Source organism: Scyliorhinus canicula, chromosome 15 (genome assembly GCF_902713615.1).
Source record: "Scyliorhinus canicula chromosome 15, sScyCan1.1, whole genome shotgun sequence".
In the NCBI taxonomy this organism is placed as follows: domain Eukaryota; kingdom Metazoa; phylum Chordata; class Chondrichthyes; order Carcharhiniformes; family Scyliorhinidae; genus Scyliorhinus; species Scyliorhinus canicula.
Window position 1 is genome coordinate 100,990,097 of NC_052160.1, and position 14,549 is coordinate 101,004,645.

The following is a 14,549-nucleotide window of genomic DNA, read 5'->3' on the forward strand; positions in this document are numbered from 1 at the left end:
TGTAACAGCATATCAATGCACTCTTCGTTCAGCTCCTGTGTTAGATTTGAAAGATAACTGACATGTGGTGCTGGTCCTCCTGTTGGCTGTGGCTGACTGCTGAACAAATTTGAGTATTTTTGTTCATGTTGAGTATTGTATGCATAAACTGCAGGTATTTATCATGTTTCTGTCAATATATATGTGATACCCAGCCTCAAGTACATATCTGCAACAGTTTGGCACATGCAAGCAAACCATTGCTGAATGGATTTTTAAAAAATATTGTAGTGTAATCTCCCGGAAGCCAAATATTATGCTGATTTCTGACCCCACTTCACCACTACCTTTCTCAGCTCTTGTGACATCCCATTTCAATTCACCCAAAAGTGATTTTAATTTGAGGTTTTGACAACAGGCGAGGAAGGCCAAAACCAAGGTTGATCCCGGGTATGGCGGGATTTTCTTATGGGGAGTGGTTGAGTAGGTTGGGCCTGCACTCTGTGGCATTTAAAAGAACGAGAGGCATCCTAATTGAGACATGTCGGATTCTCAGGGGGGCTTGACAGGATAAATGCTGAGAGGTTGTTTCCTCTTGGGAGAGTCTAGAACCAGAGAGCATAATTTCAGGGTAAGAGGTTGCCCATTTAAAACAGAGGTGAGGAATTCCTTCTTTCAGTAATGACTCTGGAATTGTTTACCATAAAGGGCTGTAGAGGCTGGGTGGTTCTGCTTGTTCAAGGTTGAGATACGGATTTTCAATCAGTATGCGAATCGAGGGTTATGGGGATAAGGCGGGAAAGTAGAGTTAAGGATTACCACATGAAATCAATCGTGATCTCATTGAATGGTGGACCAGACATGATGGGCCGAATGGCCTACATTGTATGATCTGTCAGCATTATGAGATTGGAAAGAGAGGAAAATGATTTGATCAGCACAGTGAGGTGCTTCAGTCCACTGGAGGAGGAAAACATTTCTTGGAGGTTGACTGTTTTCGTCCTTGTGAAGCTTGAACTAGCTGGAAGAGATCCTGCCATTGATATTAAGTCACATGTCATATTTAAAAAAAAAAAATAATAATGCTTTTACCCTGGATTTTGTGGCACTAATTTGCTTTTTTTTTCCTTCCCCTTCACTGCTTCCACTTGACTGTTTCCAAAACTGATCTGCTGTCATACTCTCCACTGGGTTTCAGGTATGTGTCATCTTGTGAAAATTAAAGAGAGAAACAAAATCTGTGGAGTATATTTTCAACATAAGTTCTGGGTGAATGTTTTGGAAAAGGCACATTGTTCATTAAAGCATAGGGCTCATTAATGATTCATTGAATTCTTGGCACACTAGACCCTTTAATGTTGCTACACTTGTGTTTGATGAGTGAGGTGTGAAACAATGTAATATTGTAAATGTGTTGGGTTCACGATTACACTGCCACCATTACATCCACGGGAACTGATACATACTGAACAACACTTTGTGGAAGCATGGAATTGGACTTCAGTGTCCCTCACCAATGTAGTTCAGTAAATGCCACTACTGTCCGAACTGGCTGAAATCTGTGGTGGGTCTGCAGCAAGAGAACCACCACAAGGACGAAAATCTACTTGACCTCATACTCTTTTTGGCAGAAAAAATTTGAATGCGGATTACAGGGTCAGCAGCAGGGTTCTGAGGAATGTGGAGGAACAGAGAGATCTTGGGGTTCATGTCCACAGATCTCTGAAGGTTGCCAATCAAGTGGATAGAGCCGTGAAGAAGGCTTATAGTGTGTTAGCGTTTATTAACAGGGGGCTTGAGTTTAAGAGCTGCTGGGTTATGCTGCAACTGTACATGAACCTGGTGAAACCATATTTGGAGTATTGCGTGCAGTTCTGGTCACCTCATTATAGGAAGGATGTGGAAGCATTGGAAAGGGTGCAAAGGAGGTTTACCAGGATGCTGCCTGGTTTGCAGGATAGGTCTTATGAGGAAAGGTTGAGGGAGCTAGGGCTTTTCTCTTTGGAACGGAGGAGGATGAGAGGCGAAGTTTGTAAGATGATGAGGGGGATAGATAGAGTGGACGTTCAGAGACTATTTCCTCGGTTGGATGTAGCTATTACAAGGGGGCATAACTAAAAGGTTCAGGGTGGGAGATATAGGAGGGATGTCCGAGGTAGGTTCTTTACTCCGAGAGTGGTTAGGGTGTAGAATGGACTGCCTGCTGTGATAGTGGAGTCGGACACTTTAGGAACTTTCAAGCGGTTATTGGATAGGCGCATGGAGCACACCAGAATGACAGGGAGTGGGTTAGCTTGATCTTGGTTTCGGACAATGCTCGGCACAAGATCGAGGGCCGAAGGGCCTGTTCTGTGCTGTACTGTTCTATGTTCACTATCTCACCTGTCACAGATGCATCTGTAGTTGTCACAGTGTGGTGACAGCATGGTGCGAAATGGACTGGAGTCAGAACAAATCTGACAGTTTAAACTGGGCATCCAAGTCAATGTCGAAGCAAGCTCCCATTTGTGTGAACCATTTGTTCGAGCCTGTGAGATTGGATGCCACGTTTGGAGTATGGGAAGGAAAGGGGCTGGATAGAGGGGGTGAATTGTTCTTGGAGGGGTGGTTTGCCAGCCTGGAGGAATTGAAGGAAACATTCGGCCTCTCGCAACCTGACTTATTCAGATACTTAGAAGTTTGCAACTTTGCAAAACGGATGTTCCTGACATTCCTCGTGGTGCCTCCAATCTTTCTGATGGAGAAGGTTCTTTCGCTTGCAGGGTCGGGAGAAGGGAGCACTTCCAGTATTTATGGACAGATTGTGTTAGGATTCGGTGTCAGTTTAAGGCCAGGTGGGAGGAGGGGCTAGGGCCCATATTCGATGGTGAGGTGTGGAGTGAGGCTCTGCGTAGGGTGAACTTCATGCGCAAGGTTTTGTTTGATCCAACTCGAGGTGGTTTATCGGGCTCACCTGACTAAGTCTAGACTGAGTCACTTTTGTGCAGAGATGGAAGACCACTGGGAGCGCTGTTCAAGGAGTCCGGCCAACCATGTGCACATGTTCTCGTCTTGCCCTGCCCCAAGCTTGTGGGTTTCTGAGTCTCCTGCACCATGTTGGCGTTTCTGAAAATTGAGCTGAAGTCCTGCCCCTTAGTGGCCATACCTGGGGTGTCAGACATGCCGGCGCTGCAGACGGGCCAGAGGACCAATGTCCTGGCCTTTGCTTAGCTGATTACACAGAGGAAAATATTATTGGGGTGGAGGTCTGCCTCTCTGCCCATTGCCTCTGTGTGGCTGGGAAATCTGATGGAGTTCCTATAATTTGAGAAAGTCAAGGGCTCAATGAGGAGGGCGATTGAGGGGTTTTACCGGAGATGGCAGCCGTTCGTTGTTTAATTTAAGAAGCAGGTCACTGTTAGTTGTAAAGGGGCGGGCAAGGAGAACGGAAGGAGGGAGGGAGTAGGCTATGTTCTGGGAGATTTATGTTTGTTCTGGTGTTTTTATTCTGTTTTGTATTGTTTTGTAGTATATACAATGAAAATTCTGAATAAAAATGTATTCATGAGGTGTTGTGAGCCATCAGTAGCAGCAGAATTGTATTCCACTGCATTCTGTAACCTTCTGGCCTGGCAAATCCCCCTCTCTAGTAATGCCACCAAGTCAGGGCCACCATGCTTCTAAGAGGTGTTTTGAAGAGCATGCCAGGAGCAGCCACACAAATAACGGTGCAGAAGGACCAGGTCAGAAGCAGTGAGTAACTCGCCACCTGCTTCTCTGAAACTTAACTGTCATCCACGAGTCCGGAGTGCGATGGAATATTCTCCCCTTGCTTGGATGAGTGCAGCTCCAGCAGCACGTGAGCAGTTTGATACCATTGAGGACAAACAGCCTATTTCAATGACACTGAACCTACCATGTAAATATTCACTCATTCCACCACCAGCGCACCATGTCTGCAGCTTGTACCATCTGCAAGATGCACTGCAGCATCTCACCATCTTCAAAACCCACAACCTCTATCATCTAGAGGGTCAAGTTTCTCTCCGGGTTCAACAGTGCCCTGACTTAAATATATGGCTGTTCCTTCAATGTCACTGGATTAGAATTCTGGAACTGCTTCTCTATAACAGCACTACGGGTTTACCTTCGCTCCACAGACTGCAGCGGCTTGACATGGCAGGTCAGTATTTCTCCCAATTAGCGATGGGAATAAATATTCTGGGTTTGCCAGCAACACCCAGTACCCATGAACAAATTAAAACCATAAAGCACTTTGTACCTGTGAAATATGAAATGTCGTCACATGTTACCAGGTGTGTTTTGTGTTTCATGACAGAAATGATCTGAAGAGCAATCCTGTCTCATTGCCAATCTTGATCAGTATATCTGAATTCTCTCTGCTTCCCACTGATTATTTTTTTTTTAATAAACAATTTTATTGAGGTAGTTTTTGGCTTTATAAACAGTTACAGACATCATCAGAAAGGAAGCAAAAAAGGCAAGGCAAAAATGTGCAAACATCCACGTTCTTTCAATACTTCCACCGTAACATATTGCACAAGCCCGCTCCCCTCCCACCGGTACTTTTCCCACTGATTATTAATCACACTCATTTTTATCTAGCCATTGTTCCTCTGGCCAGTGTCGATTGTGCCTGAGTTGATAGCATACTTCCTTCTGAGTCCGTAGGTTTTGGGTTCAAGTTCCGCTCCAGAGCTTCGAGTACAAACAGCTGCATTGACAATCAAATGCTGAACTGAAGATAACATTTTCAACCTAGGTGCCGACTGCCCCCTCTGGTTGATGTAAAAGACCCAAGGCATTATTTTGTAGAAGAAGAACAAGAGATTTATCCCTGATGTCCTAGTCAATGTTTACCCTTCAGTCAACATCACTTCAAGAGATTAGTTACTCATAGGAACATTGGAAGTAGGAGCAGAAGTAGGCAATTCAGCCCTTTGAGCCTGCTCTGCCATTCAATCAGATCATGGCTGATCTCTTCCTGGTCTCAAATCCATCTCACTGCCTGTTCCCCATCCCATATCCCCTTAACCCATTTTTCATCAGAAATATATCCTTCTCCTTAACGATTCAGACTTCACCCCACTATGGGGCAGCGAGTTCCACAAATTCACCACCCTCTGCACGAAGCAGTTCTTCCCCATCTCGGTTTTAAATCTACCGCCTCTCAACCTAGTGTGACCTTCTTGTTCCAGATTGCCCATCAATCAATCTGCTGAATCTCTACTGAACTGTCTCCAATGCCACCATGTTCTTCCTCAAATAAGGAGACCAAAGTTAGACGTAATGTCATCTCACCAGCACCCTATACAATTGCAACAATATTTCTCTGCTTTTATACTCCAGTCTTTTGCAATAAACACTAAAATTCCACTTTATTACATGCTGTACATACTGTGTTCATGAGCACACTTATTTGTAGGAGCTTGTTCTGTGCACATTGAGATGTCCTGTTTCCTACATTACAGCAGTGACTACACTTCAAAAGTAATTAATTGTCTGTTAAGCTTGGTGGTGCACCCTGGGGTCCGGCAAGGCACTATATAAATGAAAGTCTGTCCTTTTTGATGATTATAGCTTCTTTGATCTTTGCTTCTCTGAATTGGAGTTAGGGAGCGAAGAACGAGACAAATTCTCATCCTGTGCATTTTTCTCTCTCCGTACCTTGTATTATCTCTATGCTGAAATCAAGGCTCATCTTACCTGAAAATCGAGAGATATCAGCAAAAGCTGATCTAGCTTCCAAAAAGCTGACAACTCACAATGCACCTATAACCCGTGGCCTTTGAAAACAAATAGCAACATCTGATTTATAACTTAGACTATAGTGGTGGTTGGGGAGGGGTAGCATGAGGATAGAGGTGCAGAGAAGAAGTGATGGTGCCCAGCAGGAACACACAGTGGATGCAACAATTCTTGCATTTATGTAGCATCTTTAACAGAGAAAAAAAAGATCCTATAGATTCTTAAGAGGGAAAAAAATTCCAAGCCAAGGCAGAGATTAGGGTTGACTTTGAAAGCTTAGTTAAAAAGATTGATTTTGGGCAAGTTAATGCAAGAAGACAAACTAGAGGTGAAGCAGTCTTAAGATTGGAGCTCCAAAGAACAGGACTTGAAAACTGTGCCTCGAAGTGGAATGAAGTGAAGGAGTATGAGAAGGAGCCACCGATGTATGAGGCAGGTAGGGTAGAGTAAATCATGGGCAAACATGAGGAGAATTTCAAACTTAATATACTGGGGATTGGATAGGTTAAGCTTGGAACCATGCAGGGAATGCAGTTCTACTGGGCTGGGCAATGGATATGGGGCGTTGAAGTAGATTATTGTGTTTGGCAACACCAAAAGCAGCAAAGCGCATGAGTGATGATGCACCACAGTCACAGGTTACCTGACCTCCGAATCCAACTCATCTGAATCTGGCTTTGATACCACTGGCGTGTGTAAATGGTGCTGGTCTACAACTGAGGGAGCGCATCTTTAAAACGTGCTTTTCCTGATTGCACTATTAGATTGGTTTTGGCTCAATGTTTTCAGATGTGTGATAGTTACAGTGAATGTCTTATTGCACAGTGAAATTCAAAGACTGAGTAATTGCCCCTCTCCATCTCTTCAACTTTACAATAAGCAGTTTTCTCCTCGGGCATCGAGGAGTGAATTTATTCAAACAAATGTTATCATTTGAAGTCTTTTATACTCCCCTAATTTATTTTCTGTGGAATTTTAAATATGGTGACCAGCAGATGAAAAGAGCTTTCTCAACCTAACCCCTCACCCACGCACACACACCACACACATCTATTTAATCTGCTGCATTAACTGCAGCAGCTATGTAGTTATTGATATTTAAAGCATGGTTGAGTCATCCATTTCTGCTAAACCTGCTTCAAGCCATTTCCGGCATTCCTGTGGAGTAGAGGGAGCACAGCTGATAAAGCACCTCTGGCTCTTTGAGAATTGAAAGCACATGACACATTGAGCTCATGAGTAATTGTACAGCGCTACCTTGAATGAAAAATGCATTCTTCAGCTTTCTCATTTTAAAAATCAATGTTTCAACACCTGATGCGCAATTTTGGTTTTATAATCGATGGAGAGAAAGTTTGGCTGTTCGATTTTGCCCTTTTCCTGTGTGCAGAAAATGCACTCGTGCCTCTTGTGTTTTATTTTTCCTTGGAAGCTTGATAAAGGCCAAGGTTACAATGGAAACAGTTGTGAAGTTTGACATTTCACACTGCCTTGAGGAGCTGGGGCCTATGAGCAAACTGTCCCACTGGACTCTCTGGTCCTTTTAGTTTTCTTGGATGACTCACGGTTATGGGAAGTGAGTGTGCCCCATGCTTTTTTACCCTTGTGCAGCTTGAAGCCGTATCCGTGGTCATGGAAAAGGGGAGCCATCCCTTCCAAAGGAGCATGTATGCTTTTCATCCCACATTTTAAATTAGACTGCTTGCTCGCCATATTCCTTTGGATTATACTTCAGTATGATTTATTTTTGAAAAAGTATTCTTCTGGTTGTAAGGCACCCTATCTAACATAGCCTCTCCTGTTTCACTTCAGACTAATGGGCGGTTAGTGAGGGGTTACCGCCTCTTGGCACCTTTTGGACAAGTGGATCAGGCAAAGAATGGGTAAAGGTGCAGCTGCTATTTGTTCGCTCCTGCTCTGTCCACCTGTCAAATATTGAAAGTGGCCAGCCTGAGGAAATGACCAGGTTTATTATTTTGCTTGAAGTTAACTTCGGAATCATTTACATTGAATAATTTTGTATCTTGCCGTGTCCAGACCTCTGTACCAGGTGACTCAAATGTTCTAGTCACTTTAAAAAAAAGAATTTAAACCAATCAATTTTTGTCGAAATCAATTGTTAACCATCTCTTTTATAAAGACAGTTTACTATAAAAGCAACCAATAGGTAAAAAATAGTTGTTACCATGGAAAGGGCAGTGACCTTTCTCGGCAGCCATGTTGGAAATGTGTTCGAAAAAAATAAATAACCCACGAACTGTTCAATAAAATAGTTTGGGAAACTTAGCCATCCCATTTTATTAATTTGGTCCCACAATATTCTGACACTCGGCTCGGTGCATGTGACTTCTAAATGCTCTTGACCTTGAGTCCATTACCCTGGCAATAGATTGACCTGCTTCTGATTGCCTATAATAATGAAAGCCTATTTCAAACATTGGTAACTTGGCGTACGTCTTTTTGCCATTGACCCTTCAGTTTCCATTGCATTTGCTGGCAGCAGGGATCCTTTTTTTTCTAAAACATTTAGAGTACCCAATTCATTTTACCAATTAAGAGGCAATTTAGCATGGGCAATCCACCTACCCTGCATATATTTGGGTTGCGGGGGCGAAACCCACGCAGACACGGGGAGAATGTGCAAACTCCACACACTGTCCCAGAGCCGGGATCGAACCTGGGACCTTGGCGCCGTGAGGCAGCAGGGCTAACCCACTATGCCACCGTGGGCAGCAGGTATCCTAACATGTTAGACCCTGCCTGGCAGTGACCAGTGCCCTTCACATCCTTACTGAGGAAGTGATATCACAAGTTTGAGTGATAAAGCGATAAAGCAAGTACTGAGGAAATTAGAATTGATGTGTTTTAAATTGGCAGCCTCTTGGCAAAATTCTACTCATCAATTCTGCCAATTAAAGAGCACGGCAGTTTTACTAAATTTGGATGGATTTGTCTTTCTCCCTTGTTGCTATGGAAATGCAATTTCTGGTGATTATGCACTGAGGTTGAGCTAAAGCTGAATCGGTTTGGTGGGTAATGTTAGCCGAGATGCAACTTCCGTGCAGCGCAACATTAATTACTGTATTTGCATGTGTTGAAAACACTGAAGACGAGGAATCTGGGTCAGCACGTGCGCACACCAAACAGCTCATTGAGACATTCAACAGCATATTTCAGTTACTGGGGTGTAGAAATTGGAGTCCGATGCTATATGATTGACCAGTCTTGACAACAGTTGTAAATTCATCAGTGCTTCTGGCTCTAAGTACAAAGTACAATGGAGCCAAATTTAAGATCAGTCGCCATCGACCAAAAATAAATATTTTGTCTTGAATTGAACTCGGTGTTTAGATAGGAAGGAGACCCTACCTTAACTTTGGCATTGCCTGTGTTACGAAATAATATTTTTTACACACGCCATCAAGTCACTCTGCTGGCTGAAGGAATCCCTGAAGTCGTTATCCGTGCATGATGTTGTAGCCCCTTTGATCTGTCAGTGGAATAAACTCTAAATCATTTGACCCTATCTTCCAATACGCTTTGCTCCAAATAGTTGTCTTCAGCTGCACATCAAGAAACAAGTTATATTGCCTATCTATAATAATGTAAAGAGATTTGTTTAGGGGACACCTTTGAATTGCAGAGACTGCTAAGCAGGCAAAGATGGAAACAATTTTTTCAAACCTTTGCTGCTGCAAACTGGGGGTGATGAAAATTGATGGTCCTGTTTTCGTGGTGATGGTTCAGTGAGAAATGTTATTCAGACATGAGGGAGGTCCCTGCGTTTGTTTAATACCATGCAAACTTAACTGTCTTCTCAGCCGCTCATGGGCAGCTGGGGCAGTGAGTTATGCAGCACAACCTCAGAATTGCATATGTCCGTCTAGATTTTGCTTTCAAATGTGGGACCTGAACTCTAATCCTCTGACTGAGAGACCACAGTGATACCAACTGAGCGAAGATGACATTGAGTAGCCACATCACATGGAAAATAACTCTGCCTGCAGACAGATGAGTTGGTATGTGTTAGAATGACAAACAAATGTGATGTTTCTGACGATGTTGATAAACTCCTCCTGCATGAGGTCTTTCCACTGAATGTGCTCTCAGTGCGCCAAAGAAATGATATTCTTGTGTTTTTATTTTGTTCCCCTTTGGCCGGTGTAAAGATATGTTGTTAATGTAGCTACTGATTCCAGGCTTTTTTGTTCTAGGATTTTGCAGTGAATTTTAGTGTCTCGAGGGGATGGTTGTGGTTTTGAGGGCAGGGAGCCTTCAATGGTGTGCTTGAGCATTTTTAAAAAAAACTTGGTTTCACAGTGCACTGCAGTTCTAGCTGACGTGCTGTCAAACTGAAGTAGCATGAGGCAGCTTCCCTGAGGTGATCTCGCAACAGTTGACTTGGATTTCAGAACAGGATCTGTCTTCACAAGGGCAGCTGCTCAACCACCGATATGTGGGTGAAGTCTCCTTGCACCAGCTGGAAAATGGCGGCATAACTGCATCATTAAATTGTGGGGGGAGAGGGTCAATAATTATTATTGCTTCCGAATCCAAGAATAACATAATCAGGAATTAAAACCAAGCAGACGCATATAATGAGAATGAGCTTTTTACCGTCCTTTGACATTTCTGATTTATAAGGGGAAAAAGAACGTGACTTTATCATCAGATTTCATTTTGCTAAGGCAGTTATTATTGGCATTTTCCCTTCAGTTCCAGATTGGGCAGTGTAATCACTTGGAGCCAGTCGTGAGCTTGTTCTGTTTTTTCTTATACACGTGCTTTGTTCTTTGACTTTAATGATTACTTTGATGTTGGGAATATGTGATGCTCTACATTTCTGTTAATTTTTTTCCAACGATGCAGATTTTAAGATAGCTACCTAATGGGACCACCTCATCAACTCGACTGCAGCAAGATTTGGCTGTAGTGATACCAATTTTCTGGCATAAACAGCATTCAGCTATTTGCTGACGGGCTAATGAGGCTAGTGGTAAGCTCAGCTCAAGTTGAAATGGCTGTATTATTATCCCACTGTACTGTGTTCACAGTGAGCATATTAACAATCTTTCCTCCCAACTCAGCTCGCATACTTTGCAAATGGATTACTATTTTATGAGGAAGCACTTCAAAAGTGCTGTACCCCATTTACATGGCTAATTCACTTGGGCCTGGGACACCGCAGATGAATATACAGTTTCAATTTCCCAGACCTCAATATGTGGCTGTTCTTTTAATTATTCTTTCACAGTATGTGGGTATTGTTGACTCGGCCAATATTTTTTATTGCCTACTCCGAATTGCACTTGAGAAGATGGTGATAAGCTGCTGCCTTGAACTGCTGCAGCCCTTCTGGTGTCGGTACACCCACAGTGTTGCTGGGAAGGAAGTTCTGGGGTTTTGACCGAACAACAGTGAAAGAATGCAATACATTTCCAAGTCGGGATGGTGCGCTGCTTGGAGGGGAACATGCAGGTGGTGGTATTCCCCAGGCATCTGCTGTCCTTGTCCTTTCTAGGTGATAGAGGTTGTAGATTTAGAAGTTGATATCAAAAGAGCCTTGGTGAGCTGCTGCAGTGCATCTTGTGGATGGTACCCACTGCTGCCACTGTGCATCAGTGGTGGGGAACGTGGATATTGAATGTGGTGGATGGGGTACCAATTAAATGTGCTGCTTAATGACCTGTCAGTGTCAAGCTTCTTGAAGGTTGTTGAAGATGCACTCTTCTAGGCAAGTGCAGAGTATTCCATCACACTCCTGACTTCTGTCTTTTAGATGGTGAACAGGCTTAGGGAAGTCAGGAGATGAGTTGCTCTCTGCAAAACTCCCAGCCTCTGACCTTCTCTTATAACTACAGTGTTTATATGGCTGGTAAATGATGACTCCTGGTGTTGACAGTGGGTGGCGGGGGTCGGTTTCAGCGATGGAAATGCCATTGAATGTCATGGGGAGATAGTTAGATGGTCATTGCCTGGCACTTGTGTTGCACAAATGTAACTTGCCACTTATCAGCCAAGCCTGAATGTTGTCCAGGTCTTGCTGCACATGGACATTGACTGCTTCAGTATCTGAGGAATCATGAGTGGTGCTGAGCATTGTACAATCATCATATTGAAAAAGAGCCTGAAATTTGTCCCCTTCGTCTAGGCCAATGCTCATCCCTCAATCAACATCTCAATAACAGATTAGCTGGTCGTTATCATGTTGCTGCTCGTGGGAATTTGTGAAAATTGCCAACTGTGTTTCCTTCATGACTGCACTTCAAAAGCACTTAATTAGCTGTAAAGTGCTTTGAGGTGTTCAGTGATAGTGAAACATGCTGCACAAATGCACATCTTTTTCAAAATTCCAGTTGTGGCTGATGAAGATGCGGAATATATTAAATCAAACATTTCAGCGGTGGCACCAGAGAGAAACCTGGATTAGTGTGCACCATCTGCTTCTGCACCTGATGAAGCCAAGCACACCAATCACCATACATTCTGCATGAGTGGTTCTCTTAAAAATAGCACAGTAAATAAAAAGAAAGTGAGAATGGCATGTTATTTCTAAAAGTGATCTCATTTCTCCAGTGACAGTACGCAATATGCTCACTGGGAGGCATTTCTTTAAAATGCTGATGGCCAGATTCTGCAAATGACAATTTAATCCTGCCTGTTACTGGTAGCTCCAGTGTTCTAACTAGTGCATGAAAACGTTGCATGCTCACCTTGATGTTAATTATTGGTTGAAGCTGCTGTTTGATTTTGTTCAAGCAAGCCTCATGGGACCTGCTACTCCATTTATTGTACTGTGCAAGAGTTGGTTGTTGTGTTTGATCAATGAAATAAAACCAATACTACTTATTCTTTCTGAGAGCAATTTAATTCACCTTCACCGAGCAAAAGTTGTATTTTTTAACATTATTCTATGGTGGAGATTAATACAGGTAATCTATATGGAATAGTTTAAAGATGTATATCAATGAGCCACTTTTCCAAAATAAACTCACTAGTTGCATCTGGAAATAGGCATTAATTAACTAAATGTGTCTCATCAATGGATGCCATCACAGGACTCTAGACATTTTCGCCATCGGGTAGAGGAGCCTTTCTGAACTGCTACTGATGCTGATGGTTATTTTTAATATAATTTTCAATATTTAAATAATTAAACTAGTTAATGTTGAAATTACAGCTTTAGTGATGACGATGCACACTGATGAGACCAGTGCTGTACCCGGAAGGAATATCTGTGATAACCAACAACGACAAAGCTTTTTTATTATTCACTCACAGGATGTGGGTGGCGCCGGCTGGGCCAGCATTTATTTGCCCATCCCGGAGGGCATTTAAGAGTCAACCATATTACTGTGTATCTGGAGTCACATGTAGGCCAGACCAGATAAGGGTGGCAGATTTCCTTCCCTAAAAGACATTAGTGGACCAGGTGGGTTTTTATGACAATCGACAATGGTTTCATGATCATCATTCAACCATGAGTTTAAATTTCACCACCTGCCATGGTGGGATTCAAACCCAGGTCTCCAGAGCATTAACTTGGGTCTCTGAAATACTAGTCCAACGACAATGCCACTACATCACTCCCCATGCTACTGGGGATCGGATCCCTTTATGGAATGGAAATGGACATCTACCCCATTAGCTTGGATCAGGGAAAGGACTTTGACAAATATTGCATGCCTATAAAACGTCAAAATGAGGTTTGGTGAAGGAATCTACAAATGGAACCAGTTGCTCTGCACAAACATCAGTGCCACAGTTTTAATCAATTGGTGCGAATCAAAATTTTCCACTCAGATTTGGAGTCAGGCAAGGTTGTATTGACGAACCTCTTGTCAAACCCATCCAGAAGGGGGGTGACAATCGCAGGCAACGGTGTTGCTCAACAAGGTCCAGGTCTGACCCTATCCCACTTCTGCGCCTTGGTGGAGGGGTCACCCAAGCCATCTTCCATTTTTTTCTGGACAGAAATGGACCATGTCGGCAGGAATACACTGCCACTACATGTTGAGGTTCCACCTGTCCATTGTGGAAAGGTTTCTGCAAAAGAACACCTTTGATCTCAAGTCCATCAGACAGTTGTCCACATCCTCAAGGCCCTGTGAGAAAGGAGATGGTGGATCCTGATGGGTGGCTCCCTGAGAAGACTGTCAACATCTTTTGGCAGAATGCCTCTGCCAGAATTTTTAAACAAGCAGCAATATTTAGCTTGGCTGGTCATGAGAGGCCCTCGCCATCAAATCCTACCTGCATTCCTGTAGTCTTTCTGCTCCTGTCCTCTTGAGCGGCTGCAGTGGAGAATATACCATCACCTTCTTCCATTCGGGATGTGCCTTTGTACAGAAGGTCTGGCAAGAGATGCAGTGGGTTTTGTCGAGGTGCCGCCCTGAAATGCAGGGCTTGGTGCTCTATGGGTTGTTTCCAGAGATGCACATCAAAACAATATTTAAATGCTGCTGGAGGACTGTCAGCTTAGTGAAAGGTGCTCTTTGGCCTCACTGAAACATGCCGGTATTTCATTCAAAGAGCGGTTAATAATTGAGTGTTGCAGACTGGCACATTCCAAAGTCCAGGTCTACATACTGAAGAACATTTCAAAGCTTGGGGTAGCCACCACAAAAGCTCAATTGGGAAAGATTATAGAACCATAGAATCCCTACAATGAAGAAGGAAGCAATTCGGCCCATCAAGACTGCACCGACCCTCTGAAAGAGCACCCTACCTCTGCTCATTCCCTGCCCTATCCCCGTAACCCCACCTAACCTGTGCATCTTTGGACACTAAGGGGCAATTTAGCATGGCCAATCCACCTAACC

The 14,549-nt window shown here is 43.4% G+C and overlaps 1 protein-coding gene and 1 long non-coding RNA gene across 3 annotated transcripts in view; one reads left to right on the plus strand and one right to left on the minus strand.

Annotated features, from left to right (window-relative positions):
* LOC119978229 (liprin-alpha-2-like) overlaps window positions 1–14,549 on the plus strand; it is a 768,706-nt gene that overhangs the window by 185,406 nt on the left and 568,751 nt on the right. The window lies entirely within an intron of this gene.
* Window positions 1–14,549, minus strand: part of LOC119978230 — a 32,822-nt gene that overhangs the window by 2,443 nt on the left and 15,830 nt on the right. The window contains exon 1 of one of the 2 annotated variants that reach the window (XR_005463405.1): window positions 13,981–14,285. The exons of the other annotated variant lie outside the window; for it this stretch is intronic. This is a non-coding gene — a long non-coding RNA (uncharacterized LOC119978230). Of the gene's footprint in view, window positions 1–13,980; window positions 14,286–14,549 lie in introns of those variants that run through there. 2 annotated transcript variants of the gene reach the window in all.